The sequence below is a fragment of the Salmo trutta genome, chromosome 10 (assembly GCF_901001165.1).
Source record: "Salmo trutta chromosome 10, fSalTru1.1, whole genome shotgun sequence".
NCBI classification, from domain to species: domain Eukaryota; kingdom Metazoa; phylum Chordata; class Actinopteri; order Salmoniformes; family Salmonidae; genus Salmo; species Salmo trutta.
This window is the reverse complement of record NC_042966.1, coordinates 40,965,086-40,991,733: the sequence shown is the minus strand read 5'-3', so window position 1 is coordinate 40,991,733 and position 26,648 is coordinate 40,965,086.

The following is a 26,648-nucleotide window of genomic DNA, read 5'->3' as shown; positions in this document are numbered from 1 at the left end:
AGGAACACCTACATGAGAATGCTATTCATTGACTACAGCTCAGCGTTCAACACCATAGTGCCCTGAAAGCTCATCACTAAGCTAAGGACGCTGGGACTAAACACCTCCCTCTGCAACTGGAACCTGGACTTCCTGATGGGCCGCACTTTGTGGTAAGGGTAGGCAACAACACATCTGCCACGCTGATCCTCATCACTGGGGCCCCTTAGGGTTGCATGCTTAGCCCTCTCCTGTACTACCTGTTCACTCAAGACTGTGTTGCCAAGCACGACTACAACACCATCATTAAGTTTGCTGACGACACAACAGTGGTAAGCCTGATCACCAACAACGGTGAGACAGACTATAGGGAGGAGGTCAGAGACCTGGCAGTGTGCTGCCAGGATAACAACCTCTTCCTCAATGTGAGCAAGACAAAGGAACTGATTGTGGACTATAGGAAAAGGAGGGCCGAACACACCCCCATTAACATCAACGGGGCTTAAGTGGAGCGGGTTGAGAGTTTCAAGTTCCTTGGTATCCACATCATTCATGGTCCAAACACACCAAGACAGTCGTGAAGAGAGCACAACAATACATTTTCCCCCTCAGGAGATTGAAAAGATTTGGCATGGGTCCCCAAATCCTCAAAAAGTTATACAGCTGCACCATCGAGACTACTCGGCATCTGAACATAAGGCGCTACAGAGGGTAGTGCGTACAGCCCAGTACATTACTGGGGCCAAGCTTCCTGACATCCAGAACCTATATACTAGGCGGTGTCAGAGGAAGTCCCAAAAATGTGTTAAAGACTCCATTCATCTAAGTCATAGACCGTTCTCTCTGCTACTGCACTGCAAGCGGTACCGGAGCTCCAAGTCCAGGACCAAAAGGCTCCTTAACAGCTTCTATCCCTAAGCCGTAAGACTGCTGAACAATTAATCAAATGGCTATTGACCCCCCCCATTGTTGTTTATTATCTATGCATAGTCACTTTACAAATTACGTTGGCTAACCTGTACCACCGCACATTGACTCTGTACCAGTACCACCTGTATATAGTCTCGTTATTGTTATGCAATTTTCTTGTGTTATTTTTTTTTCTGTATTTTTTTTTCTTTCGTTTATTTAGTCAATATTTTCTTAACTCTATTTCTTGAATTGCATTGTTGGTTAAAGAGCTTGTAAGTAAGCATTTCACCGGTAAGGTCTACTACACCTGTTGTATTCGGCGCATGTGACAAATACGATTTGATTTGACGTTTTAATGATGTTTACAGAGTTTGGGTAAACTGTAAAATAAACATGATCATACTTAGCAACAGTACAATATTGGTATTATTTCATATAACTGACGACAGATAATTTTCTCCTAAACGTCCATTGAGTGGTGCAGAAACACCGTTCAAATGTGTGAAGACTCGTTACAACTTAACCTTTAAGCACGATGTGACCGAGAGAAAGTGGTCTAAGTCCAATTCTATGAAAATATTCAGAATTGTTTCATGTTGAGAGCTCTTAATCCAGCTAAGAATACCAATAATATAAACTAGTATTATTGCATCTGCTAGATTCTCCCGTTTCATTATATTGCAAGTGCAGCTGTGAGTTTCACAGTCACAGGAAATAGTTATTTTGTCTGGCTAGGACCAGAAAATGTGACATGCTATTCCCTATGCAAATGTAGGGTCTGAAACCTGACACTTCAAGTCAGCTCAGCTGGGAGAGTGGGAGCAGAGAGATGGAGCTTTCTTGCACTATAAGACACGGGACACAACAACGTTTACAGAGCACTTTGTACACCAAAATGTCAGACGGAACCGGTCCAGAACCGCTCAAACTCTCCCAAATAGGGGACTTAACATTTACGAGATTTTAGAGTAGTAAAGTCAAGAATAGTAATGTTTTATTCACATTTACTCTGCTGAGCAAGGCATATTATTTGCTTGTTAAACACACATTAGATGGATTTTAATCTCGCTGTGAATTAAGTACGGTTTCTACTTCTGTATTTAATATGGGCCTGACTTTTAGTTACAATAAACAAAGGAAGGCAATGTTGTTGCTCAACTCTTTCATTTTTAGTTATAAGCATTTGTTACATCCACAAATGGAAATGGAGGACGAGCATACATTAGGTATATGTGTGTGCATGCATGGAAAACAGACTAAAATACAATTTTCTCATTCGCAACTAAGTCTAAAAATGCATGGTACATTATTAGGTGGTAGTGGCGCATGCTATGAATGTTTACACTATCTATGGTATTCTCAACCTCCAAAAGCAAATGGATACATTTTGCCATAACTGCAGCAACAGAATTTATGGAGTGTGTTGCCCTTTTAATTAGTGTTGTCTGTAGATTATGGAGTGTGTTGTCTGTAGATTATGGAGTGTGTTGTCTGTAGATTATGGAGTGTGTTGTCTGTAGATTATGGAGTGTGTTGTCTGTAGATTATGGAGTGTGTTGCCCTTTTAATTAGTGTTGTCTGTAGATTATGGAGTGTGTTGTCTGTAGATTATGGAGTGTGTTGCCTGTAGATTATGGAGTGTGTTGCCCTTTTAATTAGTGTTGTCTGTAGATTATGGAGTGTGTTGCCCTTTTAATTAGTGTGGTCTGTAGATGATGGAGTGTGTTGCCTGTAGATTATGGAGTGTGTTGTCTGTAGATTATGGAGTGTGTTGCCCTTTTAATTAGTGTTGTCTGTAGATGATGGAGTGTGTTGCCTGTAGATTATGGAGTGTGTTGTCTGTAGATTATGGAGTGTGTTGCCCTTTTAATTAGTGTTGTCTGTAGATTATGGAGTGTGTTGTCTGTAGATTATGGAGTGTGTTGCCCTTTTAATTAGTGTTGTCTGTAGATTATGGAGTGTGTTGCCCTTTTAATTAGTGTTATCTGTAGATGATGGAGTGTGTTGCCTGTAGATTATGGAGTGTGTTGTCTGTAGATTATGGAGTGTGTTGCCCTTTTAATTGGTGTGGTCCGTAGATTATGGAGTGTGCATAACCCACTAGAGTTTTGGCTGGGTATTTCAACATCTCAGAGACAAAGAGGCACAAAGAGCCGGCTCTATTTTCTAGCGAGGATGGATCTGATGTGCTCCACAGGTTGAGTCCCATTAACACACCCTCAACTGAACCATAAATCACTCCTCAGTGCTTCTTCCTGTCTTAGAACAGGGCCCAGCATCCGCTTCGGATGCTCTCTCTCACAATCTCTCTCTCTCTCTCACAATCTCTCTCTCTCGCAATCTCTCTCTTTCGCAATCTCTCTCTCTCTCTCTCTCTCTCACAATCTCTCTCTCTCACAATCTCTCTCTCGCAATCTCTCTCTCTCTCTCTCGCAATCGCTCTCTCTCTCACAATCTCTCTACAACAATCTCTCACAATCTCTCTCTCACAATCTCTCTCTGTCCCACAATCTCTCTCTCTCACCATCTCTCTCTCTCTCAAAATCTCTCACAATCTCTCACAAACTCTCACAATCTCTCTCTCTCACAATCTCTCTCTCCCACAATCTCTCTCTCACAATCTCTCTCTCCCACAATCTCTCACAATCTCTCTCTCTCACAATCTCTCTCTCCCACAATCTCTCTCTCTCTCACAATCTCTCTCTCTCACACAATCACTCTCTCTCTCTCACACAATCTCTCTCTCTCTCACACAATCTCTCTCTCTCTCAATCTCTCTCTCTCACAATCTCTCTCTCTCTCACAATCTCTCTCTCTCTCACAATCTCTCTCTCTCACAATCTCTCTCTCTCACAATCTCTCTCTCCCACAATCTCTCACAATCTCTCTCTCTCACAATCTCTCTCTCCCACAATCTCTCACAATCTCTCTCTCTCACAATCTCTCACAATCTCTCTCTCCCACAATCTCTCACAATCTCTCTCTCCCACAATCTCTCACAATCTCTCTCTCCACAGCTTGAAAATAAGAAGAGCTACAGCTTGACATTTTAAATTGTGAATGGAAATCAGAATGTTTACATACACTCTCTGTCTCTGTCTCTGTCTCTGTCTCTGTCTCTCTCTTAAACAAATATCCTCCTTCTCTCCACCATGCATTGTCTCCCACATCATTCCCTTACACAAATAATTAATTTGGAAGGATTTATACTTCTTCTTAATCCTCCTAAATTACAATGCATGAAATGCCATTTTCTGTGATATCTATTTGATACACTAACACCTCTGTTTGCCCCTCTGCTCTGCACAGGAATATCTGAAGATTCTCTTCACTCTGCTGTTATGAGTAAAATATCCAGACTTTTGCTAACCTCCTACTTTTTATTGTGTTGAATATTAAATCTGGAAAATGTGAAAGGGAGAGCTGACAGTGCAGTATATATAGTACATTAAGACTTTGTCTTTGGTGATCTAAAGGTTGGCGCTGTTCGCTCGGTCCCTAATAGAGAATAGTTGAAGGTCAACGTGAGAAGCGGACATGGTTGGTCCGTCTGCACTTGGACGACAGAGAGAGTTTACTCGACCTTCTAGCTCAGCAAGCCAGGCAGCCCACGGACACGCTCTGTTGGCCTTGTGCTTCAGGCAGGAAACATTCACGCACGCACACACACACACACACACACGCACACACACACACACACACACACACACAAACACACGCACACACACGCACACACACACAAACACGCGCACACACACACACACACACACACACACACACACACACACACACACACACACACACACACACGCACACACACACACACACACACACACACACACACACACACACACACAGGCATGGACGCAGGAGTAACTACACTGCCGCCATTTAACCCAACTAGAACACACTGGAGACTGATTCCTTGTCAGCCTACTTTTTTAGCTTCCAATTATGCTCTTAAATTTATTTGATTGTTCCAATCACAACCCTTTTTTTCAACCCGAATCATTCCTTGTTGCTATAGAAATAAGTAACACCATAAATAAACATTACATCAATAACAACGTTGTCTCTCGCCACTGAATCATAACGAGCCTGTTACTATGGCGCTACAGGAAGTCTTCCTCAGCAACGAGTGGAGGCCTCATATTTTCATATTTAATTTCTCGGCAGCAGCGATTCGGGGGCAGGTCCTGATGTGTGTGTGTGTGTGTGTGTGTGTGTGTGTGTGTGTGTGTGTGTGTGTGTGTGACAGGTCCTGATGTGTGTGTGTGTGTGTGACAGGTCCGTGTGTGTGTGTGTGTGTGTGTGATGTGACCCTAATGCAACGTCTGACTCAGAGCATGGTAATTATTTTACCTGACCTGCCCAGGCGACATCTTTCCTCCAGTTAATTAGCAGATCCTCAGGTGATCATAGCTCACAGTGAAACATTCACAAACACTGAGCACCACACAATTACTTATCGCCACACAATTACTTATCACCACACAATTACTTATCACCACACAATTACTTATCACCACACAATTACTTAGCACCACACAATTACTTAGCACCACACAATTACTTATCACCACACAATTACTTATCACCACACAATTACTTAGCACCACACAATTACTTAGCACCACACAATTACTTATTACCACACAATTACTTATCGCCACACAATTACTTAGCACCACACAATTACTTAGCACCACACAATTACTTAGCACCACACAATTACTTATCGCCACACAATTACTTAGCACCACACAATTACTTAGCACCACACAATTACTTATCGCCACACAATTACTTATCACCACACAATTACTTATTACCACACAATTACTTATCACCAGACAATTACTTATTACCACACAATTACTTATCGCCACACAATTACTTATTACCACACATTTACTTATCGCCACACAATTACTTATTACCACACAATTACTTAGCACCACACATTTACTTATCACCACACAATTACTTATTACCACACAATTACTTATTACCACACATTTACTTATCACCACACAATTACTTAGCACCACACAATTACTTAGCACCACACAATTACTTATTACATTTACATTTAAGTCATTTAGCAGACGCTCTTATCCAGAGCGACTTACAAATTGGTGCATTCACCTTAAGATATCCAGTGGAACAACCACTTTACAATAGTGCATCTAAATCTTTTAGGGGGGGGGGGTAGAAGGATTACTTTATCCTATCCCAGGTATTCCTTAAAGAGGTGGGGTTTCAGGTGTCTCTGGAAGGTGGTGATTGACTCCGCTGTCGTGGCGTCGTGAGGGAGCTTGTTCCACCATTGGGGTGCCAGAGCAGCGAACAGTTTTGACCACACAATTACTTAGCACCACACAATTACTTAGCACCACACAATTACTTAGCACCACACAATTACTTAGCACCACACAATTACTTAGCACGACACAATTACTTAGCACTACAAATTACTTATCACCACACAAACACTAAATAACCACACAATTACTTATCACCACAAAATTACTTATCACCACAAAATTACTTAGCACCACACACACACTAACCCTCAACTGAAGGGTGTGTTAATGGGAGTACCAATCGCTGGGACTACCAATCACTGGGACTACCAATCACTGGGACTACCAATCACTGGGACTACCAATCACTGGGACTACCAATCGCTGGCACTACCAATCACTGGGACTACCAATCACTGGGACTACCAATCACTACCAATCACTGGGACTAGCAATCTCTGGGACTACCAATCACTGGGTCTACCAATCACTGGGACTACCAATCACTGGGACTACCAATCGCTGGGACTACCAATCGCTGGGACTACCAATCACTGGGACTACCAATCACTGGGACTACCAATCACTGGGACTACCAATCGCTGGGACTACCAATCACTGGGACTACCAATCGCTGGGACTACCAATCACTGGGACTACCAATCACTGGGACTACCAATCACTGGGACTACCAATCACTGGGACTACCAATCGCTGGGACTACCAATCGCTGGGACTACTAATCACTGATCGCTAGGACTACCAATCACTGGGACTACTAATCACTCATCAATGCTTCTTCCTGTCTTAGAACAGGTCCTATGCCTTTTATTTCTCACAATCTATCTCTACCTATGATATATCTCTACTCTACCTATTATCTCTCTCTGTCTCTCTCTCTCTCTCTCTCTCTCTCAGCCTTCCAGCATGTTGACAGTTGAAACTAACCCTCCGTGTGGGCGGGCAGGGGCGTATATGTGGGTAGGCGTGCTGAAAGTACACTATTATACCCTGTTGCATTTAAACTAATCCCTTAATTAAAGTACAGGCCCTAAGCAGAAAACGGTTCATTCCTATTTAAGTGATAATTAACATGTTGGGGAGGCGGCTCATTTGTATGTTTTGGGGTGTGGTGAGAGTCATTCCAGTTTATTTCATTTGTTGTGTTACGCCAAACCTCTTAATAAATGTTAAATATGACTAGTACAAGTTACGTGTCTTCTAACACACAGTCTGTTTACATAACAATAAATGAAAACCTTTTTGGAGTTGTGTTTGTTTAACAGACTGGAGACTGATTCATTCAAATAAATACGGTGTTTTCCAGCCACGCTAATTTGAAGGCCTGATTTGTTGGTTATCAAACGTGTGTGTGTGTCTGTGTGAGAGTGTGTGTGTTTTGTCTTTCTGTGTGTGTGTCTAGAAGTGTGTGTGTGTGTTATTGTGTTTAACCCATACTGTTCCCAGAGGCCTGTGTATCGTCCTGTGTATGTGTTATAGTGCAGCGGATGGGAGAGAAGATCGAACCCGAGTTCCTATAACCTGGACCCTTGGTGGTTTCTAACCTCTCCTAATGGGAAAATTATGGATGTTTTCAATTCTAGGTTATCCCACAGCCTGATTGCTTTTATTGAGTCCCATTCCTCTTAATGAGCCTGTAATGTGGATGCTGATTACGTAAAAGTGAGCTGTTTATCTGTACCCTCAATAAACATGAAACTTCTAGCCGCCCGGTTGGGTATATTCTGTCTCTCTCTCTCTCTCTCTCTCTCTCTCTCATTCTCTCATTCTCTTTCTCTCTCTCTCTCATTCTCTCATTCTCTTTCTTTCTCTCTCTCTCTCTCTCTCTCTCTCATTCTCTCTCTCATTCTCTCATTCTCTTTCTCTCTCTCTCTCATTCTCTCTCTCATTCTCTCTCTCATTCTCTTTCTCTCTCTCTCATTCTCTCTCTCTCATTCTCTCATTCTCTTTCTCTCTCTCTCTCTCTCATTCTCTCTCTCTCTCTCTCATTCTCTTTCTCTCTCTCTCATTCTCTCTCTCTCTCTCTCTCTTGTTCTCTCTCTTGTTCTCTCTCAAGCAGATGTTTGTTGTACCAGACTTTTTCTATCGTTGATCACTCAGGAGAGAAGAAGCAGGTTTATGGCCTTTGTTTAAAGCTTCAATTTGGGATCTGGGCAATCTGCTGAATGGTCATTTCAATTATTGATGCCTGTCGATTCTTCAAGAATATAATTTATAAATGCCCAGTGTCTTACCTTAGTGCTGTCAGCTGTTAACCAAAACAAGTGGCAAGGCTTCCATTTTCCTGAAAAACAAATTCCCTACCTGGACACAGGTTGTTATAAAAAGCCCTTCAACAGACTGGTTGTTTGTACTCATGATGGCCTTGTATCATCATATATGAAGATATGTTATTTTCCAGTACAGTCTAAAGGGGAAGGGAGGTGGCATTGAAATCCACACTGAGTGTACAAAATATTAAGAACACCCTCCTAATATTGCCCTCAGAACAGCCTCAATTCGTCGGGGCATGGACTCTATAAGGTGTCGAAAGCGTTTCACAGGGATGCTGGCCCATGTTGACTCCAATGCTTCTCACAGTTGTGTCAAGTTGGCTGGATGTCCTTTGGGTGGTGGACCATCCTTGATACACACGGGAAACTGTTGAACGTGAAAAACCCAGCAGCGTTGCAGTTCTTGACACGAACCGGTGCGGCTGCCACCTACTACCATACCCCCGTTCAAAAGCACATAAATCTTTTGTCTTGCCCATTCACCCTCTGAACGACACATATACACAATCCATGACTCAATTGTCTCAAGGCTTAAAAATCCTTCTATATTAACCCTCCCCTTCATCAACACTGATTGAAGTGGATTTAATAATTGACTTCATCAAGGGATGATAGCTTTCACCAGGTCAGTCTATGAGCAGTTCATAATGTTTTGTCCACTCAGTGGATATTGGAGGATAATGAAGGATGTTGGTTCTAGGTTGTGTATAGAAAGGTGTTTATAGGTTAGGGATATCGTTCTGAGAATGTACGAACATAAACAAACATGCGCAGTCCTGCACGTAAGCACAGATGTTCGTGCATACACACACACGCACGCACACACACACACACACACACACATGCACGCACGCCCAAGCCCACGCCCACGCACACGCACACACACACACACGCACACACACCCATGCACACACACACACACACACACACGCACATGCACACGCACACACCCACGCACACACACGCACATGCACACGCACATACCCACGCACACACACACACACGCACACACACACACACGCACCCACGCACACACACACACTTGTGAAGAACAACAACAACACTAAGCTTGGTTATGCTGTGACGAGATGTAATGTCAATGGCATTTGGGAAGGAAGGCATTCGCATGGCACAAAGATTGCATTATGGGTGAATAATGCCCTGTGCCACCAGTCTGGACTGGTAGCAAAGTGAATGTCAAAACGAATCTTGATACACATTCTTCAGATGAGGGAACCCACATATCATGCATTAACAAGCAGTTAAGGATTCCTGTGTCCTGGTTAGAACGCTAACTTCTTTCATTTCTTCACAGTGATAACCACACACACACACACACGCACACACACACACACACACACGCACACATGCACACACGCACGCACACGCACGCACACACACGCACACACACACACACACACATGGCACATTGTTGTGTATTTGTTGCCTGTGGTAACGTTACAGTAAATCAGACAGTGAGATTCATATAACAGGAAAGTAAATCTCCCAAGAAGAAAAATAACAGGTAGCCTAGAGGTTAGGAGCGTTGGTCCTGTAACCGAAAGGTCGCTGTTTCGAATCACCAAGCCGACTAGCTGAAAGAAATCTGTCTGAGACGTCAGGACGTTGCCCTGTTGGGTAAGGTTATTGACCCCTCCCCCCTCCCCATAAATACCTTTTTCTCTCCACTCTACAGAACAGACTCTTGGAAAGCCCTGTGTTAAAGTATGGAAACGTCAACAACAACAAAAAAGTTGGGGAATAGAACAATTTTTTCCATTTCTCAACCAGTTGAAAGTGTCAGATCAGATGTTGTCTGGGACATTATATCTGATGATAGGACGACATAAATTGTATCTTGGAAAGTAACTGCACAAAGATAAACCTGCTTATAGGCTCTTTTCAAAAAAAGCTTTGAAAAGAGGAGACTTTTTTTGGGGGGGGGGGGGGGGGGGGCAGATGTCTTTCTGTGGACTTCTGACAGAATATTATAGCTGATATAATCTCATAGCTCTCTGTGCAGAGAGAGGAAAAACATAAAGAACTTCCCCAAGTCACAGATTCCCGTGTCTTTTAATGTACATGTTTTCAAATGCAAATGATTTGAAGTCATATGAAACAAATAAAAAAAATAAAGAAAAAAGCAATCAACGCCTCCGCATGATACATAACTGAGAGCTTTTCTCCTCTTCCTCTCTACATCTCTCCGTTTCTCTCTCCGTTTACTCCTTCACTTCATTATCTGCTATTCTATGTAGTGTACTCATGTCTTCATTTCCAACAACCCATTATCGGTGGTGTGTGTGTGTGTGTGTGTGTGTGTCCCACTCCGTCTGTGTGTTTATACTATCATGTACTACAGCACTTAGTGTCAACATAAGTCAGCTGAAATGACCGTGAACTGTTCCCATAAAAACCAATGAGACAAACACGATAACTGTAATTATAATTATTAGTATTTATCTGCCTCTCTCTCTCTCTCTCTCTCTCTCTCTCTCTCTCTCTCTCTCTCTCTCTCTCTCTCTCTCTCTCTCTCTCTCTCTCTCTCTCTCTCTCTCTCTCTCTCTCTCTCTCTCTTCCTCTACCTCAATCTTTCATATTCTACCTTACCGCTTTTCTCATCTCCCTCTCCTTCCTTCTCTGCTTCACACACACCTCCTCCCTCACTCTCTCCTTCTCTGTCCCTCCCTCTCGATGTCTTCTCTCTTTCTCTCTCTCTTTCTAAGCCTCAGTGGCCATAGTTATCTCCAGTGAAGCGTTAGTGCCTGGTGGCTAGGGGCCCACTGTAGTTCATTGTTATCTTTCCTTAAAAAGCAAATATCCACTCCTTAAGCAGTCCAAAATCCAGCGCCCTATCAGTCCCGTAACAGTTCCATAGTAATCCCCTAGCAGTCCCATAGCAGTCCCATAGCAGTCCCATAGCAGTCCCATAACAGTCCCCTAGCAGTCCCATAACAGACCCCTAGCAGTCCCCTAGCAGTCCCATAGCAGTCCCCAAGCAGACCCCTAGCAGTCACCTAGCAGTCCCCTAGCAGACCCCTAGCAGACCCATAGCAGTCCCCTAGCAGACCCCTAGCAGTCCCCTAGCAGTCCCCTAGCAGTCCCCTAGCAGACCCCTAGCAGTCCCCTAGCAGTCCCATAACAGTCCCCTAGCAGACCCATAACAGTCCCATAACCGACCCCTAGCAGACCCATAACAGTCCCATAACAGTCCCCTAGCAGTCCCCTAGCAGTCCCCTAGCAGTCCCCTAGCAGACCCCTAGCAGTCCCATAACAGTCCCCTAGCAGACCCATAACAGTCCCATAACAGTCCCCTAGCAGACCCATAACAGTCCCATAACAGACCCCTAGCAGACCCATAACAGTCCCATAACAGTCCCCTAGCAGTCCCCTAGCAGTCCCCTAGCAGTCCCCTAGCAGGCCCCTAGCAGACCCATAACAGTCCCGTAACAGCCTGTTGTGACTGCCTGGCTGCTTCCTAAATGGGCATCCAAAGCCTTTATTATACAGGGAAATAGGTTACCATTTGAGATGCCTGCACTAGTGACCCTCCTGTTACAGCAGACAGTCAGACAGAGTTTAACTGTCCCAGAGCTGTCCCCCCCCCCCCCCCGCCCCCCTATTGTGGGACTCAACATTATTTTGGACTCTGCTCCAAATTAGCTTCATTCATTCCAATTAGTGATGATTGTGTTGAGCATTAGCATATATATCTGTCATTAATGCTGTGTTTGTGTGATTTGTTTAAACAGTTGTTAATCGTCATAGTGGGAAAAGCAAAGCCAGACTCCTAGTGGTGCTGTTGCATCTCTGTAAGTTGTGTGCGTGTGTGTCTTTGTGTGGAGGTGTGTATTGGTGTGCGTGACTTTGTGTCGATGTGTGTATTGGTGTGTGTGTCTTTGTGTGGATGTGTGTATTGGTGTGTGTGTGTGTGTATTGGTGTGGATGTGTGTATTGGTGTGTGTGTGTGTGTGTGTGTGTGTCTTTGTGTGGATGTGTGTATTGGTGTGTGTGTGTGTCTTTGTGTGGATGTGTGTATTGGTGTGTGTGTGTGTGTGTGTGTGTGTGTGTGTGTGTGTGTGTGTGTGTGTGTGTGTGTGTGTGTGTGTGTGACTACTTAAGTGTGTGCAGGGGTGTGTGTTTTTTTCCTGTGGCCCAAACCTTGCCCGTGGATTCAGATCGACTGTGTCCTCTAACAGTGAAGTGACTCCGAGATTTAAAGTGTATGTATGTGAACCATCAGCCTGACTCTGTCCTGCCGACACCACGATGAGGGGTCTGTCCTGCCGACACCACGATGAGGGGTCTGTCCAGCCGACACCATGATGAGGGGTCTGTCCTGCCGACACCATGATGAGGGGTCTGTCCTGCCGACACCATGATGAGGGGTCTGTCCTGCCGACACCACGATGAGGGGTCTGTCCAGCCGACACCAATATGAGGGGTCTGTCCAGCCGACACCACGATGAGGGGTCTGTCCTGCCGACACCATGATGAGGGGTCTGTCCTGCCGACACCACGATGAGGGGTCTGTCCAGCCGACACCATGATGAGGGGTCTGTCCTGCCGACACCATGATGAGGGGTCTGACCTGCCGACACCATGATGAGGGGTCTGACCTGCCGACACCACGATGAGGGGTCTGTCCTGCCGACACCACGATGAGGGGTCTGTCCTGAGGGACGATGAGGGGTCTGACCAGAGGGATGATGAGGATGATGAGGCGTCTGACCTGAGGGATGATGAGGGATCTGATGATCTGAGGGATGATGAGGGGTCTGCTGACCTCAGTGATGCAATGGACAGGTCCTTTTTCTGGACATTATTTCCTCGTAAAATACCGTAGAGTTGAATCCTGTGGAGATGTCACGAAGAAATCCTTACAGCCAAACAGCATTGATTTAACCAGGTTGATTCTATGGCATAAGGAACAGGTTATAGAAATAGCCAGTTGGTTATTCTCCTCAAGAGAACGGACCTGTTTAGGTATGCAGTCTATTTTATACTATTCATCGTGGAATGTTGGCAAACAATTTCGTCCAATCCCAGCATTACTTAGAACCAGCGGTGTAAAGTACTTAAGTAAAAATACTTGGAAAGTAATACTTAAGTATTTTTTTTTTTTTGTGTATCTGTACTTTACTATTTATATTTTATACACTAAGAAAAGTATTTACTTTTTACTCCATACATTTTTCCTGACACCCAAAGTACTTTATACTTTGACTTTTGATACTTACGTATATTTAAACTACTAAAATACTTTTCAACTTTTACTCAAGTAGTATTTTACTGGGTGACTTTCACTTTTACTTGAATCATTTTCTATTAAGATATCTTTACTTTACTTTTAAGTATGATAATTGGGTACTTTTTCCAATAGCCATACTATTTTAGTTGTACCAGTAGCACATTGGTGTCAATGTACTACAGAGTAGCTACCTCATTTTGGCTTGTTTTGATGCTATGGAAGCCACACTAGGCTAACTGTGACGCAGAACTCAGCCTGTTAACGCAGTGTGCAGCTGAGGACTGTTCTGCTCTCAGCTAGATGTGCTGTGTGTGTGTGTGTGTGCATGTGCGTGGTGTGTGTGTGTGTGTGTGTGTGTGTGTGTGTGTGTGTGTGTGTGTGTGTGTGTGTGTGTGTGTGTGTGTGTGTGTGTGTGTGTGTGTGTGTGTGTGTGTGTGTGTGTGTGTGTGTGTGTGTGTCTGTGTTTTCCTCTCAGCCAGATGTTATATGTGTAACCTGCTGAGCCTGGGAGAAAGACAGCGATGCCAAATGAAAAACAAAAAGACACTTGGTGAAAATAAGAAATGTTTCCCCTTTAACCCCATGATGTCATGCTGTGCCTCTAGTCAGAGCACAGTGGTCCCTGTTCCTCATCTCTAGTCAGAGCACAGTGGTCCCTGTTCCTCTAGTCAGAGCACAGTGGTCCCTGTTCCTCACCTCTAGTCAGAGCACAGTGGTCCCTGTTCCTCTAGTCAGAGCACAGTGGTCCCTGTTCCTCACCTCTAGTCAGAGCACAGTGGTCCCTGTTCCTCACCTCTAGTCAGAGCACAGTGGTCCCTGTTCCTCACCTCTAGTCAGAGCACAGTGGTCCCTGTTCCTCACCTCTAGTCAGAGCGCAGTGGTCCCTGTCCCTCACCTCTAGTCAGAGCACAGTGGTCCCTGTTCCTCACCTCTAGTCAGAGCACAGTGGTCCCTGTTCCTCACCTCTAGTCAGAGCACAGTGGTCCCTGTTCCTCACCTCTAGTCAGAGCGCAGTGGTCCCTGTTCCTCATCTCTAGTCAGAGCACAGTGGTCCCTGTTCCTCTAGTCAGAACACAGTGGTCCCTGTTCCTCACCTCTAGTCAGAGCACAGTGGTCCCTGTTCCTCACCTCTAGTCAGAGCACAGTGGTCCCTGTTCCTCACCTCTAGTCAGAGCACAGTGGTCCCTGTTCCTCACCTCTAGTCAGAGCGCAGTGGTCCCTGTTCCTCACCTCTAGTCAGAGCGCAGTGGTCCCTGTCCCTCACCTCTAGTCAGAGCACAGTGGTCCCTGTTCCTCACCTCTAGTCAGAGCACAGTGGTCCCTGTTCCTCACCTCTAGTCAGAGCGCAGTGGTCCCTGTTCCTCATCTCTAGTCAGAGCACAGTGGTCCCTGTTCCTCTAGTCAGAACACAGTGGTCCCTGTTCCTCTAGTCAGAACACAGTGGTCCCTGTCCCTCACCTCTAGTCAGAGCACAGTGGTCCCTGTTCCTCACCTCTAGTCAGAGCGCAGTGGTCCCTGTTCCTCACCTCTAGTCAGAGCACAGTGGTCCCTGTTCCTCTAGTCAGAGCGCAGTGGTCCCTGTTCCTCTAGTCAGAGCACAGTGGTCCCTGTTCCTCTAGTCAGAGCGCAGTGGTCCCTGTTCCTCACCTTGCAGTATTTCCACTTCTCTGTACTGTGGTATCTGTGCCTCCTAGCTTTTGATGTAGTGTCCTATCCAATTGCTCAGTAGCTGGCTAGAATAGTGGGTTTGATTTCCCCGGACCACCCATGCGTCAAATGTATGCACACATGACTGTATGTCACTTCGGATAAAATCATCTGCTAAATTGCATATACGATTATTTGTAAAATGCCACAGTGTTATGAAATATGATGCAACCAGCTCAACAGATATTCAGGCTTTTGGCACCATGGTGCTAAAATCCAACGCTGGCAAGACTGGATGATAGCTTGGTCGTAGATCTTTTTGTGCTGTCTTTCCGGCACCTTCTACAAGGAAAACAGAAGAATCGGAAAGGATCTCGTTACGAGTCTCGTTATCAGCCCCTGAAATAACCTGCGACAGGGAGTCACCACTACTGTCCTGCCTGTCCACACGGACTGGCGTTATACTGTAACCCCTTCTGTACGTTCACAAAGTGTGTGCTAACAAAGTTCTCTGCGACATTCACTTCTGCACTGTGCTTCGCTAGGCCGGGCTTGTAAGTCCTTGGTAACGTAAGGACCACTTAACTGTCCACGTCAGTGGTCACCAACCTTTTCTGAGTTCAAGATCACTTTTTTGAGTCTAAATGCATGCTGAGATCTACCGCTCGTATTGTTTTAAACGTTACATAACCATCTTAAGCCTACGCAACATTAACCAATTAAAAACAGTTCTGTAGCAATGAGGTCAGTGCAGTAAGGCTATAGGCCCAATACATTATCATTGCATTTTGGCTATGCTTGAATTGCCCTGCCAATGTTGTTCTTCTCAGACCAGTTTGAAATTATATTTACAAAATGTAGGTATATGATCACACTGGTAATAGATCATTTGTTTTATTACTTGTGAGGCATTGCTGAGTGAGATTAATAATTCGCTTTTTTATTTTATTCTACTGGACTGATGGCCTGCATCTGATGGCCAGTCTGAGGGGACAGAGGGAGCAACGGTGAGGCTTACTCCTACCCGACTCACCATCCCGTCGCTCTCCCTCCCTGAGCTTAGAAAAGGGGACACAGTCTTCCAGCAGATGGCCAATCTAAAGTCGCAGAGCATTATTCCTGACTCACGCATCAATTCACACTCTTACTCCTATGACCAGAGAAAGTAAAATATTCGCTCGATATTAAAAAAAGACACAAGCTGCTAATAATAACAACATCACAAGATTATCGGAACACTTTGCTCTACTCGTTCATTGTAGCTGCAGTGCTGGTTGTCGTGTGAGTGGAAGTAGGGAGAATGAGCATGTTACGGTTCATGAAAGTGTTGACAGTGCTGAATAACAATGAACTCACACATAAAAGCAGCAGCTCTACGCTGTATTCATTTAGAAAAGTTGTGAAATCTCACCGTATCAACTTTTGCTGTGTGTTCCAGGTCTCTTTTTACAGTCTATGGCTCGAGGAAACTGTGCAGACACGGTGATCTGAGCTATCTGATTTGGCAAGCGGTAGAACTCTAGATACACTTGATTTGCTCTCTGGGCCTGCTGGGTAGGCAGAGTTCTAACTTCAGATACATGAACTGGTTCAACATGGGAACACTTTGCCTTCGCGGTGCTAGAGCTGCTGAATCAAGCGCACCTGCCACCAACAGCACAATGTAAATGTAAAACAAAGTTTTTAAAATATAGGAACGCAAGGGTTAATTTTGGGGTTTTTACAGAAATGTTTGGTGATCAACAGGACATCAACCAGTTGGTGACTGGTGTAAATTGTCCACACTGACTTATTTCCACTATACACAAACACCTACTTTTACTTGGCCAATTCAAAAAGTTGTACTAAAAAATGTACACTGCTGTAGTGTGCTTGACTGGGCTGATCTTAAACGTTTGTGATTGCATAGGGAGCACACATCTGTCCAAATTTCCCACCCAGGTTATGCACAAACACTGTACATGTTACAAAGTTGTGCGAAATGTTGAAACTTCTAGACTGTACTTCGCTGGGATAGACATATGTGATAGAATAGGGAGCACATATAGATAAGTACTAACAAAGTTTTGACTACAGTACTTCTCTAGGCTGGCTAGACTTAAATACTTTACTATCACTTAGGCTGTCACTATCACTAGGCTGGCTAAACTACAGTACTTCTCTATCACTAGGCTGGCTAGACTACAGTACTTCACTATCACTAGGCTGGCTAGACTACAGTACTTCACTATCACTAGGCTGGCTAGACTACAGTACTTCACTATCTCTAGGCTGGCTAGACTACAGTACTTCACTATCACTAGGCTGGCTAGATTACAGTACCTCTCTAGGCTGGCTACACTACTGTACTTCACTATCACTAGGCTGGCTAGACTACAGTACTTCTCTAGGCTGGCTAGACTACAGTACTTCACTATCACTAGGCTGGCTACACTATAGTACTTCACTATTTCTTGGCTGGCTAGACCACAGCACTTCACTATCACTAGGCTGGCTAGACTACAGTACTTCACTATCACTAGGCTGGCTAGACTACAGTACTTCACTATCACTAGGCTGGCTAGACTACAGTACTTCACTATCACTAGGCTGGCTAGACTACAGTACTTCACTATCACTAGGCTGGCTAGACTACAGTACTTCTCTAAGCTGGCTAGACTACTGTACTTCACTAGGCTGGCTACACTATAGTACTTCACTATTTCTTGGCTGGCTAGACTACAGCACTTCACTATCACTAGGCTGGCTAGACTACAGTACTTCACTATCACTAGGCTGGCTAGACTATAGTACTTCACTATCACTAGGCTGGCTAGACTACAGTACTTCACTATCACTAGGCTGGCTAGACTACAGTACTTCTCTAAGCTGGCTAGACTACTGTACTTCACTAGGCTGGCTACACTATAGTACTTCTCTAGACTGGCTAGACTACAGTACTTCTCTAGACTGGCTAGACTACAGTACTTCACTATCTCTAGGCTGGCTAGACTACAGTACTTCACTATCACTAGGCTGGCTAGACTACAGTACTTCACTAGGCTGGCTAGACTACAGTACTTCACTATCACTAGGCTGGCTAGATTACAGTACTTCACTATCACTAGGCTGGCTAGACTACAGTACTTCACTATCACTAGGCTGGCTAGACTACAGTACTTCTCTAGGCTGGCTACACTACAGTACTTCACTATCACTAGGCTGGCTAGACTACAGTACTTCTCTAGGCTGGCTAGACTACAGTACTTCACTATCAATAGGCTGGCTAGACTACAGTACTTCTCTAGGCTGGCTAGACTACAGTACTTCATTATCACTAGGCTGGCTAGACTACAGTACTTCTCTAGGCTGGCTAGACTACAGTACTTCACTATCACTAGGCTGGCTAGATTACAGTACTTCACTATCACTAGGCTGGCTAGATTACAGTACTTCACTATCTCTAGGCTGGCTAGACTACAGTACTTCACTAGGCTGGCTAGACTACAGTACTTCACTATCACTAGGCTGGCTAGACTACAGTACTTCTCTATCACTAGGCTGGCTAGATTACAGTACTTCACTAGGCTGGCTAGACTACAGTACTTCACTATCACTAGGCTGGCTAGACTACAGTACTTCACTATCACTAGGCTGGCTAGATTACAGTACTTCACTATCACTAGGCTGGCTAGATTACAGTACTTCACTATCTCTAGGCTGGCTAGACTACAGTACTTCTCTAGGCTGGCTTCACTACAGTACTTCACTATCACTAGGCTGGCTAGATTACAGTACTTCATTATCACTAGGCTGGCTAGACTATAGTAATTCACTCTCACTAGGCTGGCTAGACTACAGTACTTCTTTAGGCTGGCTAGACTACAGTACTTCACTATCACTAGGCTGGCTAGACTACAGTATTTCACTATCACTAGGCTGGCTAGACTACAGTACTTCACTATCACTAGGCTGGCTAGACAACAGTACTTCATTATCACTAGGCTGGCTAGACTACAGTATTTCTCTAGGCTGGCTAGAAAACAGTACTTCATTATCACTAGGCTGGCTAGACAACAGTACTTCTCTAGGCTGGCTAGACAACAGTACTTCTCTAGGCTGGCTAGACTACAGTACTTCATTATCACTAGGCTGGCTAGACTACAGTACTTCACTATCTCTAGGCTGGCTAGACTACAGTACTTCACTATCACTAGGCTGGCTAGACTACAGTACTTCACTATCACTAGGCTGGCTAGATTACAGTACTTCTCTATCTCTAGGCTGGCTAGACTACAGTACTTCACTATCACTAGGTTGGCTAGACTACAGTACTTCTCTAGGCTGGCTAGACTACAGTACTTCACTATCACTAGGCTGGCTAGACTACAGTACTTCTCTAGGCTGGCTAGACTACAGTACTTCTCTCGGCTGGCTAGCCTGTTTGTGCTAGGGGGCAGTATTGAGAATTTTGGAAAAAAATATGTGCCCATTTTTAACTGCCTCCTACACCAACTCAGAAGCTAGAATATTTATATTATTGTTCAGGTTTGGATAGAAAACACTCTGAATTTTCTAAAACAGTTTGAATGGTGTCTGTAAGTATAACAAAACTCATATTGCAGGCAAAAACCTGTGAAAAATAGATTAAAAAAAATGTGAATTTTGTGACTGTACTATTTAGTGTCATTGTTTTATAGATACCATAGTGAGAAAGGATTCAGTTCGCAACTCCTACGGCTTCCACTAGATGTCAACAATCTTTATAAAGTTGTTTGAAGCATCTGTGATGAATACAGACCGAATTAGAATGCTTGGAAGTTGACACGTCATCACTTCATTTTTTGCGCCTGCGCATAAATCTGAGAAGAGTGTGTTTGTCATAATCGTTTATCTAAGACACTTGATAGGTTGTGTGAAAATATTACTGATGTTTACTGATGTTTCACGTTAAAAATGGACCAAAAGATTAATGCTAAACAACGTTTGACATGTTTGAACGAACATAAATAGATTATTTACTAGTTTTTTTTTAGCTTTTCGGCGTGACTTTACACACCCCCACCACGTTTTGTGGGAGCCTACTGAACGCTAACTATTTGGTGTTATTTGGACATAAATTATGAACTTTGTCAAAAGAAAGCACATTTGTTCTGGACCTGGCAGTGCCTTCTGATGGAGATAATCAAAGGTAAGGGGATATTTACAATGTTATTATCGATATTAGATGACGCTAACTGTATAGCTTAGCTTATAGCTTAGCTTATTGTTCTTAGCATTGTACCCCGTTTATTGCAAAATGTGATTTCCCAGTAAAGTTATTTTGAGATCTGGCCATTCGGTAGCAATTACGAGATGATAATATATTATTCTTTGAATGACAATATTATAATTTACCAATGTTTTCGAATAGTAATTCCGTGATTTGTAATGCTGGATTCACTGGGAGCATTCGAGCCGAAAAAAAAACTGAATTTCACCGCGACTGTAAATGCTGTTTTTGGATATAAATATGAACTTGATGGAACTAAAAATGCATGTATTGTATAACATAATGTCCTATGAGTGTCATCTGATGCAGATTGTCAAAGGTAAGTGCATAATTCTAGCTAGTTTTCTGTCTGTTGATGCCCTTCTTTGAATTGGCTAAACATTACACACAGCTATTGTCAATGTACTCCTAACATAACCTAACTTTATGCATTCTCCGTAAAGCCTCTTTGAAAATCGGACAGCGTGGTTAGATTTAGGAGATATATCTTTCAAATGGAGGAAAATAGTTGATTATTTGAGTATTTGAAATGATTACTCTTGCAGTTTTGAATTCCCCGCCATGGTCACATGACAATGAATCCCAATACCGGGATAAGATCCTGCCCCCTGGCCTCAACAGGCTAGACTCACTACTTCACTATCACTAGGCTGGCTAGACAACAGTACTTCTCTAGGCTGGCTAGACTCACTACTTCACTATCACTAGTCTGGCTATACTTCAATGCTTTACTTTCTCTAGGCTGGCTAGACATCCTTGTAAGTCCTTGACTTGAACCACATAGACAATTGCTCTCTGTTCTCCTCCACTCCATTAGAATATAATTTTCTGTCTGGACTAGAGCGTAGGAGGTGTGGGATGGGACGTCCACTGTTGTGTGGGTGCGCGTGTGTGTGTGTGTGACTGTCCTTGCTGTATGGGACAAACTACCTCCTTCCTCAGTCTTTCAATAGTTCAATTTTTTAACCCCTTTTTTTCCTTTCACCGAACCCACTCCCTCTGTCTTCCTAGACAACATACAGCCCCACTCCCTCTCTCTTCCTAGACAACATCCAGCCCCACTCCCTCTGTCTTCCTAGACAACATCCAGCCCCACTCCCTCTGTCTTCCTAGACAACATACAGCCCCACTCCCTCTGTCTTCCTAGATAACATCCAGCCCCACTCCCTCTGTCTTCCTAGATAACATCCAGCCCCACTCCCTCTGTCTTCCTAGACAACATCCAGCCCCACTTCCTCTCTCTTCCTAGACAACATACAGCCTCACTCCCTCTGTCTTCCTAGATAACATCCAGCCCCACTCCCTCTGTCTTCCTAGACAACATCGAGCCACACTTCCTCTCTCTTCCTAGATAACATCCAGCCCCACTCCCTCTGTCTTCCTAGACAACATCCAGCCCCACTCTCTCTGTCTTCCTAGACAACATCCAGCCCCACTCCCTCTGTCTTCCTAGACAACATACAGCCCCACTCCCTCTGTCTTCCTAGACAACATCCAGCCCCACTCCCTCTGTCTTCCTAGATAACATCCAGCCCCACTCCCTCTGTCTTCCTAGACAACATCCAGCCCCACTCCCTCTCTCTTCCTAGACAACATCCAGCCCCACTCCCTCTGTCTTCCTAGATAACATCCAGCCCCACTCCCTCTGTCTTCCTAGACAACATCGAGCCACACTTCCTCTCTCTTCCTAGATAACATCCAGCCCCACTCCCTCTGTCTTCCTAGACAACATCCAGCCCCACTCTCTCTGTCTTCCTAGACAACATCCAGCCCCACTCCCTCTGTCTTCCTAGACAACATCCAGCCCCACTTCCTCTGTCTTCCTAGACAACATCCAGCCCCACTCCCTCTCTCTTCCTAGATAACATCCAGCCCCACTCCCTCTGTCTTCCTAGATAACATCCAGCCCCACTCCCTCTGTCTTCCTAGATAACATCCAGCCCCACTCCCTCTGTCTTCCTAGACAACATCCAGCCCCACTCCCTCTCTCTTCCTAGACAACATCCAGCCCCACTCCCTCTGTCTTCCTAGATAACATCCAGCCCCACTCCCTCTGTCTTCCTAGATAACATCCAGCCCCACTCCCTCTCTCTTCCTAGACAACATCCAGCTCCACTCTGTGTCCTTTAGTGTCCGAATAAGTGTTTCTCCCCATCCGCCTTCCTCAGCCTAGCAAGGCCTCACTAATGGGTTCACCTGGCAGCCTTACATCCTTTCAACCCTCCCTCCCTTCCTCCCTCCCTCCCTCCCTCCCTCCTCTCCATTCCAGCCCAGCCCTCACCCTGCTCCCTCTTTAGCTGGTTGACAAACATCCATCCCTCCCTCCCTCTGCTCTCTTTCTCTCTCTCTTTAGCTGGTAGGCAAACAACCCTCCCTCCCTCTGCTCTGCTCTCTCTCTCTCTCTTTAGCTGGTAGGCAAACATTCCTCCCTCCCTCCCTCACCCTGCTCTCTCTGCCCTCCCTCCCTCCCTCCCTCACCCTGCTCTCTCTGCTCTCTCTCTCTCTCTCTCTCTCTCTAGCTCCCTCCCTCCCTCACCCTGCTCTCTCTGCTCTCTCTCTCTCTCTCTCTCTCTAGCTCACTCCCTCCCTCCCTCCCTCCCTCACCCTGCTCTCTCTGCTCTCTCTAGCTCTCTTCCTCCATCCCTCCCTCTCTCTCTTCCCCCATCCCAGTCAGAGCCACCTCTCTTTGCTCTCTCTCTCTCTCTCTCTAGCTCCCTCCCTCCCTCCCTCACCCTGCTCTCTCTGCTCTCTCTCTCTGCTCTCTCTAGCTCTCTTCCTCCATCCCTCCCTCTCTCTCTTCCCCCATCCCAGTCAGAGCCACCTCTCTTTGCTCTCTCATCTCTCAGTTATTCAGTCTCTCCACTTCTATGCAAATAGTGTCCTATCTAGGATAATCTATCTGCTAGTTCTGTGTTGTGATAGGTGGGGCTCTGTGGGCCAGGGAGACTGGTTGGCTATGACATATGGTGTGGCGTAGTGTGGTGCTCCTGCCATTGTCGCAATCCCTCATCTCCTAGTAGGGGAAGGCTCCATCACATAGACACACACACACACACACACGGAAACATGGATGCACACATGGAAACACACACACACACCACGCACGTATACACACACTGAGAGACCTTAACTATTAGGGGCTGATCTATCGAGCCCCTCTGCACCGTTCACAAGTGGTGTCACTCTCCTGCTAGTTCCTTAGCAACCGCCACAAGCACTTCTCTCTCTCTCTCTCTCTCTCTCTCTCTCTCTCTCTTTCACCCCCTCCCTCTCTCTCTCTCTCTCCCTTTCACCCCCCTCCCTCCCTCCCTCTCTCTCTCTCTCCCCCTCCCTTTTACGCCCTTCCCTCCCTCTCTCTTTCTCGCTCTCCCTCCCTATCACCCCCCCTCTCTCTCTCTTACTCTTTGTGTCTGTTCAGTGTTGCTAAGGTACAGAGATTATGTCTGACAGAACTACAGACAGGTGCTGATCTCCCCAATGAGTTACAGGCCACAAAACAGAGCGATCAATTAGAAAAAAACTCTAAAATAGTAGCTGTCGTTTAGAAAGCAGATCAATGTTCAGGGAAACAGTACACACACCATTTCATCTTTCATCTTTCAGGTCTCAGGACACAGTAGTACACAGTCCATCCACATCTTTCAGATGTCTGTACACAGTATATACTGTAGTACCGTCCCTCAGCTGTGTGTGTGTGTGTGTGTGTTGGTGACTTCAGAGGGTGAATGACAGGCAGAAGGCCTGGAGAACTGAGGACTGAGGGCTGAGGACTGAGGGCTGAAGACTGAGGACTGAGGACTGGGGCTGAGGACTGAGGGCTGAGGGCTGAGGACTGGGGCTGAGGACTGAGGGCTGGGGCTGAGGACTGAGGGCTGAGGGCTGAGGGCTGAGGGCTGAGGGCTGAGGACTGAGGACTGAGGACTGAGGGCTGAGGGCTGAGGGCTGAGGGCTGAGGGCTGAGGGCTGAGGGCTGAGGGCTGAGGGCTGAGGACTGAGGACTGAGGGCTGAGGGCTGAGGACTGAGGACTGAGGGCTGAGGACTGAGGACTGAGGACTGAGGGCTGAGGGCTGAGGACTGAGGGCTGAGGACTGAGGGCTGAGGACTGAGGGCTGAGGACTGAGGACTGAGGGCTGAGGGCTGAGGACTGAGGGCTGAGGGCTGAGGACTGAGGACTGAGGGTTGAGGACTGAGGACTGAGGACTGAGGGCTGAGGACTGAGGGCTGAGGACTGAGGACTGAGGGCTGAGGGCTGAGGACTGAGGGCTGAGGACTGAGGGCTGAGGACTGAGGGCTGAGGACTGAGGGCTGAGGACTGAGGGCTGAGGCTAGAATGTTGCAGGTTAATGAAGAGTCATACAACACCCTGCAGGTAGGAAGGAAGTAGGAAGGTGAGCTGCTGATTTACCTTCCCCTCCATGCTGTCGCTACGACCACGTTAAAGGATTTATATCCCAGGTCACTGAGGAGGAGAGGCCTGCAGGAGAGAGGGAGGAAGAGAGGCCTGCAGGAGAGAGGGAGGAGGAGAGCCCTACAGGAGAGAGGGAGGAGGAGAGCCCTACAGGAGAGAGGGAGGAGGAGAGCCCTACAGGAGAGAGGGAGGAGGAGAGGCCTGCAGGAGAGAGGGAGGAGGAGAGGCCTACAGGAGAGAGGGAGGAGGAGAGCCCTACAGGAGAGAGGGAGGAGGAGAGCCCTACAGGAGAGAGGGAGGAGGAGAGCCCTACAGGAGAGAGGGAGGAGGAGAGGCCTGCAGGAGAGAGGGAGGAGGAGAGGCCTGCAGGAGAGAGGGAGGAGGAGAGGCCTGCAGGAGAGAGGGAGGAGGAGAGGCCTGCAGGAGAGAGGGAGGAGGCCAAATAAGGAGGAGAAAGGTAGAATAAAGAGTGTGTGAGAGAGAGAGGAAGGAAGGAAGGAAGAGAAGCAGCAGCTATTCAACTGAAACTGACTGCATTGACCTTTGGTGTTCCTTCTACTAAGCTAGTCTCATGCTGAATGCATCAGGTGAGCCTGAACTAAAGTCACGGAGCTCTTGGAGGATGCAGAAGGCTTTGCTGTGGTTTGTAGTGAGCGTTTTGAAAAGTGCTTTTACTGTTTATTGAGATAGAACGAGTTTCAGAGGACAAAAGGCTTTGTTGTTGCGAACAGTTTGAAAATGTCTGTTTTTGTCTTTCTTCCTTCTCCTCTGTCCTGTTTATTCACATCTCTCCCCAGTGAGGAGAGAGAAGAAGAGAGTCCAGCCTCCTCCTCCCTATCTCTTCCAGGAGCCACCTCAGCAATGTCACTCTCTACCCCAACGCTAAGCAGATGCTTAAAGGAGGCAGAAGGCACCAGACTATGTACTTACCCCCTTGTTCTACGCACTTATATTTCACATCCACATCTACTACCACTGAGGTCACCTTCTGTGTTGACCTCCAGTTGATCTTTTTCTTTTCTCTTACTGACATCGTTCTTTCTCTTTCACGGTCATTCATGTCAAGATTGTTGCAAAGAGGCCTCCCAAGTGGCGCAGTGATCTAAGGCACTGCATTGCAGTGCTAGCTGTGCCTCTAGAGATCCTGGTTCGCCCATGGGGCGGCGCAGAATTGGTCCAGCGTCGTCCGGGTTAGGGGAAGGTTTGGCCGGCCAGGATGTCCTTGTCCCATCGCGCTCTAGCGGCTCCTGTGGCGGGCCGGTCGCAGTGCACGCTGACACCATCGCCAGTTGTATGGTGTTTCCTCTGACACATTGGTGCGGTTTGCCTTTGAAGCGGTCCTTGTCAGTTTCTGGATGGGAGACCGAATGCTGGTTGTTTCTGTAAAAGAGAATATGTTCTCAGTCAACTTACCTGGTAAAATAAGGGTCAATAACTTAGGTTTTCTCTGTGGGGCAATCAGTATGGGGGTATTTGCTGTTGGGGTGTATAGACTCAAACCAAGTGGTATTCAAAGTCGGGGTCGCAGGGGAATTGCAGTTGGGTTGAACAAAAATTAAGAGTACAGATTATTTTATATGACAGAATACAAACGTTCTT